Source organism: Hipposideros armiger, unplaced genomic scaffold (assembly GCF_001890085.2).
Source record: "Hipposideros armiger isolate ML-2016 unplaced genomic scaffold, ASM189008v1 scaffold_358, whole genome shotgun sequence".
NCBI lineage: Eukaryota > Metazoa > Chordata > Mammalia > Chiroptera > Hipposideridae > Hipposideros > Hipposideros armiger.
The window spans coordinates 1,431,944-1,442,314 of record NW_017731708.1 but is presented as its reverse complement, the minus strand read 5'-3'; the positions used below and the strand labels follow the sequence as shown (position 1 = coordinate 1,442,314).

The 10,371-nt window shown below is 34.5% G+C and overlaps 1 long non-coding RNA gene across 2 annotated transcripts in view; it reads right to left on the bottom strand.

The window, feature by feature from the left end:
• Window positions 1-6,887, bottom strand: part of LOC109392957 (uncharacterized) — a 67,118-nt gene extending 60,231 nt beyond the window's left edge. For both annotated transcript variants that reach the window (XR_002126146.1, XR_002126145.1), the window contains exon 1: window positions 6,694-6,887. This is a non-coding gene — a long non-coding RNA (uncharacterized LOC109392957). The remainder of the gene's footprint in view (window positions 1-6,693) is intronic.
• Window positions 6,888-10,371: the final 3,484 nt, after the last annotated feature.

The window sequence follows — 10,371 nt, the reverse complement described above, 5'->3', positions numbered from 1 at the left end:
TAGCTGAGCCATCCTGCCACCTGTTGGCAGCTCAGTGGCAGCTCAGCTCAGGCCAGGCATCGAACCACTGTTGCTCAGAGCTCAAACTTTTGAGCGAGATCTCTTACCCAACGGAGCCACTCGGCCGGCCCTAACAGTGTATATTTGAGGGGAAGAGGGTGTGTGCTGCTGCCATCTATCCTCATATGTAGACGGTGGAGCAAAAGAGACCACTTTGCCTGTCCTACTTTCTAGACCTGCCAAGGGGCTGACTCTTGTTGATATATTATTTTATTTATGGCAACTGAAATTATCATTAAATTGTTTAAGGAGAATGAACTAAACTTTTGCTACAGAAATGTAAAATCACATTATTCCAATACTATGGCTGGCTAAATTATAGTTGAAGGATTGTGTTTTGTTTTTTCTATCTAACATTATTTTGTAGTATATTTTTCATGTATCTTCAGCCTTATGTTTATCAATTTAATGGTTCCATTATTGTCCCTGAAATGATATACCATAGATTATATAACCATTCCCTAATCATTAGCTGTTTGTGTTTCTGATTTTTCCTTCTACCTTCACAAATAATGTTGTTATAAACATCCCTGTACAAATAGCTTTCTATTTCCACCATTTCAATCGTTTCCTTGAGGCAAAGTTCCCCAAATTGAATTATTTAGTCCAAAGATATGCATTGTTGTTTTTTAATATCTTTTTATTACAGAAAATTTTAAACATATACAAAAGTGGAAAGAACACTGTCATGAACTTGATGTGCCTATCTGCCTGCTTCAACAATTATCAGCTCATGGCCATTCTTGTTTAGCTATAACCTACCCACTTTTTCCTACCTCATCCTTTAAACTGGATTATTTTGAAGCAAATTCCAGACATCTATCATTTCAGTTATAATCATTTTTTGAGCTAAACATTGATTGTCTTATTGTCCTCCAGAAATTCAAAAGAATTTTCAATCCTAAAATCCAACTATGACATGACACCAAAAGAATGAAACATAAAAGAGAAAAAAAAAGATAAATTGGACTTCATTAAAATTATATATTTTGCTCTGTGAAAGATTCTGTTAAGAAGCTGAAAAGACAAAACTACATACTGGGAGAAAAACTTTGCAAATTATGTATGTGACAAAGAGTATATAGATATACTACATGTAATAAAGAACTCTCAAAACTCATCAGTTGAAAAAAACCCTAACAATACAGTTAGAAAACGAGCAAAAGGCATAAAGTGACATTTCACTGAAAAGGGTATACAAATCGCAAGCAAATAAGACATGAAGAGCTATTCAACATCACTAGCCATCAGGGCAATGCAAATTAAGATTATGATGATCTATCAACACACCTAATAGAACAGCTAAAATAAAAAAAAAATAGTGACACTACCAAACGCTTTTGAAGATGTGGAGAAACTGTATTTCTCACACATTGCTATTGGGAATCTAAAATGGTATACAGCCATTCTGAAAAATAGTTCTCCAGTTTCTTAAGAAAACTAAATATATATTCACCATATGGCCCAGCATTCACATTCCTGGGCATTTATCTCATAGAAATAAAAACTTAAGTCCACACAAAAATCTGTGCATGAATGTTCATAGAGGCTTACTTGTACAAGCTAAAAGACTGGAAACAACCCAAATGTCCTTCACTGGGTGAATGGTTAAACATACTGTGGTACATCCATACCATGAAATACTACTCAGCAATAAAAAGAAATAAACTATTGTTACTTACAACAACTTGGATGGATCTCAAGGCCATTATGCTGAGTGAAAAAATGCCAACCTCAAAAGATCATACACTGTCTGATTCCATTTATATAACATTTTTGAAATGACAAAAAAGGTATCATTTTACAATGATGGAATCTTTTACAGTGATGGAATAGTTTTGCAGTGATGGAATAGTTTTGCAGTGATGGAATAGTTTTGCATCTTGAGAGTCAGGGTGACTGCAGTGTCATCACATTTATACCTGTAATGAAACCACGTAGAACAATATACACACATTTTATGAATGTCACCTTCTTGGTTTGGGTATTGTACTATAGTTACATGCGTGTAAGATGTAAACACTGAGGAAACTGATGAAAGGCACATGGGACCTCTCTGTACTGTCTTTGCAATTTCCAGTGAACCTATAATTATTTAAAAATCAAAAGTTAAAAATTCAAGTATGAATTTCCTGCTTATATTTTTGAGTTTGTATGAGTTACAGAGGCCCACAGTGCTGAGATTCTGCTCTCACCATGGAAAAACCTACATAACAATCATCTTTTTAGTATTTTAAAAACACTTTTAAAAAAATTCACTCTGTGGTGAGAAGTAAGAAGACATTGCTTCATATTGAACAGATTTAAGGAATACATGACATGTCTGCCAGATCTTTCTAGTAAGATTGGTTCACTTCAGGTCATTTTCTGAGTAGATGTGACTGAAATCATAAAAAGTGGCTCTTTTCTCTTTGCTACAAGTCATTTTCTTTGGGAAGAAGAACCCCGAGGAAATTACTTTTACGTGTCCATATTTATTACAGCTGAAGCTTTGAGAGACACTGCCAATTTTGACACTTAAGTCTCCTAAAATTTGTAACTCAACATATGGATACTTAGACTGCCAAATCAGGCATAAACATACGAGAAACCTATAGAAACATGAGTAGAAGGGACACATACAATAAGAAATATTCAGGCAGTCTTATGAAGGCAGCAAAGTAGCTAAGAAGATATATGTATGTATATATATATATATATATATATATATGCATACACACAAACGCACACATGTACACACATGACCACATATTCCAGGAAACCTTGTACGGTTTGGCTCCCACTGAAACTAACATATTAAAGGTTGAAATGACAATAACAACAAACCCCTAAGTTTCAGTTCCAATAAGCTTCTTTTAGGTTTCACGTAATTTTTATGGTATTTGTTACTGATGGCCTTCTTGAGATTCTAGACCCCCTTTGGCTTTTGGTGACTCCACTCTTTCTTGCTTCAACCTCTCTCTCCTTGATTATTTTTATCAGCCTTGTTTGTTCAGGCTTCTCTTTCTCTGTCTCACTTATATGTTGGGTTCTCCAACATTAGGTCCTTAGCACTATTCTTGTCTCTGCCTACATGGCCTCTCTGAGGAATCTTATTGGTGGTTTCCATGTCCATGCTGGTGATCTCCAAATCTGTATTTCTAGTCTCACCTCTTCCTTACATTCAAAAGTCATACATTCAATGCTTACTGCATGTTTTAATCAGGATGTCCTAGAAGTACTCATATTGCCTGTGTTCAAAGCAGGACTCCTTATCCATCTTTCAACATCCTCCACCTCCATTCCCCACTTGCCAAACATACTTTAAAGCACTTAAGTCAGAAATATTGGTACCCAACCTTTACTGTCACTGCCACCCCACCTAAGCGATCCCTACTTCTTTTCTGTCCTATCCTCTTATTTTCTTTTGAATCTGTCATCCTCTCCAAGCCCAATGTCACTGCTCTTAGTTCAAGCCTTTTTAATTTATTGCCTGGTCTATTTCAATAATCTCCTGACTATTTTTCCTACATCCAGTCTCATACCCTTCTCTCTGCCTCACTTCAGTCTAGCTTCCATGAGTTTTCTAAAGCACCCATCTTCAGTGGTTTCTCATTGCTAACAGGAGTCTTTCATGAATTGGTCTATCTCTGGACTCATTTTTTTCTCTCTTGCCATCAAGCACCTATTGTCAGCCATACTGATAAACAAGCAGTTCCTCCAGACCAGGTTTTCCATGACTCTGAGCCTGTTCTTGCTACAAGTTCCTTTGCCTGGAATGCACCACCTTCCCAGCACCGCCTGCAGAATATCTACTTACCCTTTAAGACTCAGATTGTTACCTCCTGCATGAAGCTTATTTTGACCCCCAAATACACTTGGCTACTCCCTCCTTTGGGCTCCCTCTGCATCCTATAGAACCATCTACTGTCTTATCTGCATGACTTTATACATCCCCTTCTACTGAACTGTGAGTTCCCTGAGAAAAGGACTAATATCAAATTCATTTTTGAACCTCCAGCACCCAGCACAATGTCAAGGGCATTGTAAGAACATCATAGTCACAGCTAATATTTTTTAGGGGTTACTCAAAGGTATTTTTCTAAGCCATCTGCACACACTCTTATTTAATTCTGACAACTCTACTAAACAGGTTCTATTTTCCCACCACTTTACAGATGAGGAGATGTTACTTAAATTATAATTGAATGCACCGAAATGCACTTGACAAATATTTATTGAAAGACTTTAAAAAATGGATGAATGCCCAAGTACACAGTCCTTTCCCTAGGAATAAGGCCCTAAAATATCCCTCTGAATTTCGTTCACTGCAGGAAGCCCACCAGAACCATATGTTATTCTGGCACAAACTGTTGCATTTTATGATTTGGAGAAGGTTTGCAACCCATTTCCATTACCACAGTCCATCTTCTGATTCCAAAGCATGATCTAAGATACATGCCTGTAAAATGACACTAAACAATATTCATACAAAGGACTCTGATGTTTTTACTTGGTTGGCAGGTTATTGATTTATTTTCTGAGGTGGGAGTTAACGATTGCTGAATTCTAAAGCCAAAACCAGAGATAAAGTCATAGGTCCTACATAAAAAACAACTTATTTCTTTCTGATATAGTACCTTCACAAATAATTCTTCAGAGAACTGCATCATTTTTAAATGGACTCTACCCAGTCCTATACTCAGCATACATTTTGATTCTAAAGGAAAGATCTCTAGAGAGTGCAAAGACATGAGTTTAGAATCAGAGACCCAAGTTTACAATCTCAAGTCTGCCACTTACTAAGAAGATGATTTTAGATGAATTATATAATTCTCAGCCTCAGTTTCTTTAGCAGATCATCAAAATATATACCAAGAGCCCATAACAATCTAGCCCAGTGTCAGGCCTTGTATAGATGGGGAATTATGTTGCAGAGGTTTATATAGACAGTGCCTGTCGGAACAGAGAGCACTTGACATCCAAGGTTTGGGATGTTTTTCTTTCATACATGGCAAGGACTAAACATGATGATTTCCTAATAGAGAATAACTCAAATTCTACCCCAAATTAATCCTTAGTTTGAAAATGCTAAAGTATTAAAGTAAAGACTACCAAAAAATACTAAAAAATAATAGTTTAAACATATATGTGTAAACATGGAAACATGCACCCGAAAAGCTTAAAAATGAGTAAATAAATTTTGAACTTTTGTATTTTTAACAGTTTGAACTCCATTTGGCTGGTAGTTGTGAAAATACAACATTATAAGTAAGTCTCAGAGCAAATAAACAAAAGGCAAAATATAACATTGCTTTTGCATATATTTTCATAGTGTTTTCTAAATGAGAATCTTGGAATTGTAAAAAACAGTGGAGAAATGACACAACCACCTAAGGAACACTGTTGAGAGTTCATGCCGTGTTTCAAACATTCTTATTCTTCATGGTGCTAGCACCATTGTTTAATGCTCCTGCAAGTCCCTCTGTCTAGAACATGTCAGCTGTTAGCTGTTTTGTCAGCTTGTTTCATGTTAGTTGTTAGTTGCGTTTTCCCTTGCTTTGTCTTATGTCTCTCCCACTTAAAGAAAACAGGGTGCTCTTCTCAACCACGTGTCTTCACTACATGTTTCTACAAGAAAATATTTTTAAAGCCTGGGGTATTTTCCAATATTAATAACTGATAATTAGTTTTAAATGTCTCATGCCTCAAAGGAGGTTCTGAAGTTTACCTATGTAAAATGCATGACTTGTAGTCACTGCATAAATTGATTACTTACTGCTTTCAACCACAGCAAGAAAATTATGAGTTCATGATTTTTCTTCAATGCAGCATGGGTGTTTTTGTCATATCTCTCTCTCTCTCTCTCTCTCTCTCTCTCTCTCTCTCTCTCTCTCTTAAATTAAATTAAAGCACCAGCCTCTGCTGCTACACATAAAATTCATTTTTCTTTTATCTATTTTAATGTATCAGCTAAAAATGCCTTCATATTATTCCTATGCTTGTGTTTTACTTATAGGAGTGGATGTTAATTGCACAGTTTTGTTTTTTTTAAGATGTCATTATTGCTATAATCTACATTGCCTATGTAATATTGTGGAGTATAAATCTAAAATTACCACACTGACTTTCTTAAGCTGCTTGTTAAGGCGGTATATTAATTCTTATCACAACAATACTCCTGTATCATATAAAAACATACTTTATAAAATGTTCTGATAATGAAGGCATGATAGCAGGAATATAATTCTCTTAACCTGGCAATTCATCACCCAAAAACCAATTTTCCCAGATGATATGTTGCCAAGATTCATGCTGCTGGATGTGCATAAAGAAGAGACCACGTATTGCTCTGCAACCACAATCTACTATTATTAAACAATAAGAAGACAGATGCACAAACAGCTTTTGGATTGAGTATAATTATTTGAAATATCTTTAAATAGCTTCTCTCAAAACTTAATTCCATACAAGAGTTTATGATATTGCTGTCCTTCTTCGAACTCTTTGTGCATTGCTTCTTGTCAAAGATGAATTTGAATTAATCCCAATTTTCAGCGTTACATTCATTGAATTCCAATTAGCCCACAGGAAGCCCCTTCAATACTACTCAAAGGTGTAAACCAGTACTCTGCAAGACCCCCGTAAACCTACCTTGTACTCTAAAATGCTATAGAATGGCAGAGTTTCAGAACGATCACAGTCAAATTGAAGATGATGGTGTTCAGCAGCCACTCACAACCAGGGCTGTGAACAGGCAGAAAGCTTGTCAGATCTCCCTGAATAACGGCTGGATTTTCATACGTATGATTAGGTAATGTTCTTCAATGAAATAAATTTATATTTGATATTTTTAATACCCCCCCCTCCGCCACCACCACCAAAACATAAAAGCTGTAAACAGCCACAATCCTTTGAAAATGGAATGGCCTTCTGTGACCCTCAGGCTAAAATTTAAGAGTTTTCTGCCGCTGATTCATTTCCATTCCCATGGAAACAGTCACCAGGAATGATTCTGCTGTCATTATTTTCGAGCACTTACCCTGGTTCCAATGATCTGGTGCTGTGTCCATGGAACTCAGCAAGGACATGAGCATCAGTCTTATGAAATGATCTGAAATAACTGACAACTGATAGGTTGAAAGGCAGATACTTCCCAAGAAATATATATAAAAAATATATTTTAGTGTTTATATTATAAATTATAAAAATAATTTATTGCATAAAAACTCTGCAAGGACACACAAGAAACTACAAATAGTTATTACCTAGAGAGAATTGGGAACTGAGCAGATAAGAGAATAGAATGGAAACTTTGTAGTTTCTTTCTTAGCTTTTTATAACAGAAGCTTCTAAACATAGAAAAAGTAGAGAGAATGGCATAGTGAATCCCCACACACCTATTACTCAACTTTAACACCTATCAACTCATGGACAATTTTGTTTTATCTGTATTCCCAACCCCCCACTGGATTGCTTTCAAGCAAATTCCAAATATCATACAATTTTACCAACAAATATTTAGTATTTACCTTTAAAATACAAGAGCACATTTAAAAATATAAACACAATATCATTATCAGATATTGACAATAATTTTAAGTATTGGTATTTAAAAATGTGCTCGTTTTTTTCATAAAATATTTTTACTGTTGGTTTATTCATGTTATGATCTAGATGACATTTGATTACTAAATTCCATAACTCTTTTAGTCCATAACTTCTCCTTCGTTTCTTCTTATTATTTTCCCCTTGAAATTTATTTTTTAAGAGTAGAATTTCCTAGAGTCCAAATTTTGCTGATTGCTTCCATGGTGTCATTTCACATGTTCCACTGTTCCCAGTATATCTTCAAACTGACGATTATATCTAGAGGCTTAAGCAGATACAGGTTTGACATTTTGACAAGAAGACGTCATATATGGTGTTCCATTCTCTCATCAGGAGACAGAAATTGTCTGGCTGTCTCTCTTTTTATGATGTTAGCAAAGAGATTGCTGAACATTGCATAAATCCATTATTTCATTGGGGATCTGAACTAAGTAAAGAATCATCTATTAAAAAATTTAATTAAAGATATATTTTTTTAATTAGGAGAAAGACAGTGCAGTAAGGCCCACCATAATGTCATAAGTGGACTCTAAAAAATGAAACATGTAAAATGGCCTGAGCACGCCTGTGTAACTAGGCGCCCCCCTGCCCGGAAGTCCAATCGGACTCCAAATCGCTGCTGGTCCCAGATGTGGTTTGACGCCATCTGGTGGTTCATGCCCACTCTACCATAAATATTGATGAGGATGATTCTGGGTCCTATCATTGACTGGGACTTCCAGGAACTTTCTAATGAGCTGGGGCCCATTTTGTCAATCCAATCTGGAGAAATCAGACTATAAGAATACTGGGGACAGGAGGACCCACACTTCAAGCTTTCTATTTCTCAAGAAGGGACTGTCTGCCATTTCCTGAGCAGGCTCTTCTTCTCTTCAATTGTCCATTACCCCTCAACTTCCAGAATATAAAAATTTTAGTAAATAGGGACTTGCCTGAGGAGTGTGGCCAATTGGTAATGGCACTGCAGCCGAATTCACATTGCTGCGTAAAGAATTTTACTGTAGATGCATGAATGTGAAGAAAATAAGTCACTCATAAACCTCCCACTCATAGACAACAATGCCACCATTTTGGAGTATCTTCTTCCAGATATTCCTGTAATATTCTTACATATACACCCACATAAAACCAAGCCATAGTTTATAGTAGACACATATTGGACAGGCTTTTTTTTTTTTTAATATAGGGCAGTGTTGGTGCCTAAACCTTTGTTTGACTGAGTCAAGCAGAAAGAAAACTAACCAAAGTTGAAACAACCATGGGAATTGAATGGAAACATTCAGAGGTGGAAGGTGGTTGGAGTGGACACATCTGATGACTGTGCTTTCACAAGAAGATTTGAGAGCTCTTGCTGTTGAGGTCCTCAGGCATTCCTTGTTTGGGTCCTTCCCGAAGCTTCCTTGTTCAGTTTTTAATTTAGGCTTTGTGAGGTAGCCCAGTTTCCTTACAATATGTGGTTATTAATAGAATCAGATTCTGCTATCTGAACTAAAATTATTTCAGTTGATATATGAGTATATTGCCACAGGTTTCTCAAAAATACATGGTAGATGTCCCATATATTTAGTTACTACATCATAACTGGTCATGATTTCTAACAATTTTCAATAATAAAAATAATGCTGGAATAATTACATAAACAATATATAAAGTGTTTCCATGTTTTTAATTATTTCCTTGAAAGTTGTTAAAACTTTTATGATATACACTTTAAAAACTAGTTTTAAGAGGAGTGGTATCAAGTTACCAAATTACTGTAATTTTGTAATTGAATGTTTGTCTTACCACATCTTCATCATAATTGATATTATAATTTATGAAAGTCTGTCAACTCAATATATGTGAAAGTTGTGTCAATGCTATTTTAGTTAAAATCTTTCATTGTCAGTGATGCTGAATATTTCAGATATTTGCATATTTATTCTGCCAATTTATATTTTTTCTCCATATCTTACAGGGTCATTCATCTTTTCATTGACTTGTAAGTTATTTCTCTTTTGATAGGATAATACTCTTTCCTGTAATAAATATTGCAAATATTTCTATTTTTTTTACCTTATGTTTATTTTTGTTTTCTAAATGTATGGATACTTAATTTTTACATATTTAAATTTTAATATTTTCTTTTGTAAAGTTCTTAGAAAATTTCTATACTACAATTTTATATAAATAGTCATAACATTTTTCTTTTTAAACATTTAAATCTCTGAAATTTATTTGATTTGCGGTGTAGAAAATCTTTTTTCCTCAAATGAGTAGTTAGATATTTCAATACTATTTATTAAATAATCTATCATTTCCTAACATTTTTGAAGTATAAAATTTATCATATGCTAAAATTTTATAAATGTTCATAATAGTTATTTGATTTTTTTTAACCCACTTCCATTTATTTTTTTATTTTATAATTGAAAGTCTTACAGGGAAAGCCCATTTCTCATTTTTATTTTTCAAAAATTTTTAGTTATTCTCACTAGTTAATTTTTATGTTAGATAACGTTAGAAACATGTTTTGCTCTTGTCAGATTTATTTTGTGTGAGATTTTGTTTGAAAAAGAATTGGCATTTTGATAGTAAAGTTTTCAGGTACATGATATATATTTCTACATTAATTCAAACCTTCTATTATATCCTACAGTAAAATTGTTTGTAATTTAAAAAATATATAGCTCTAATACATTACTGTATAAGCTTATTCTTAGATATTCTATATATTTGATT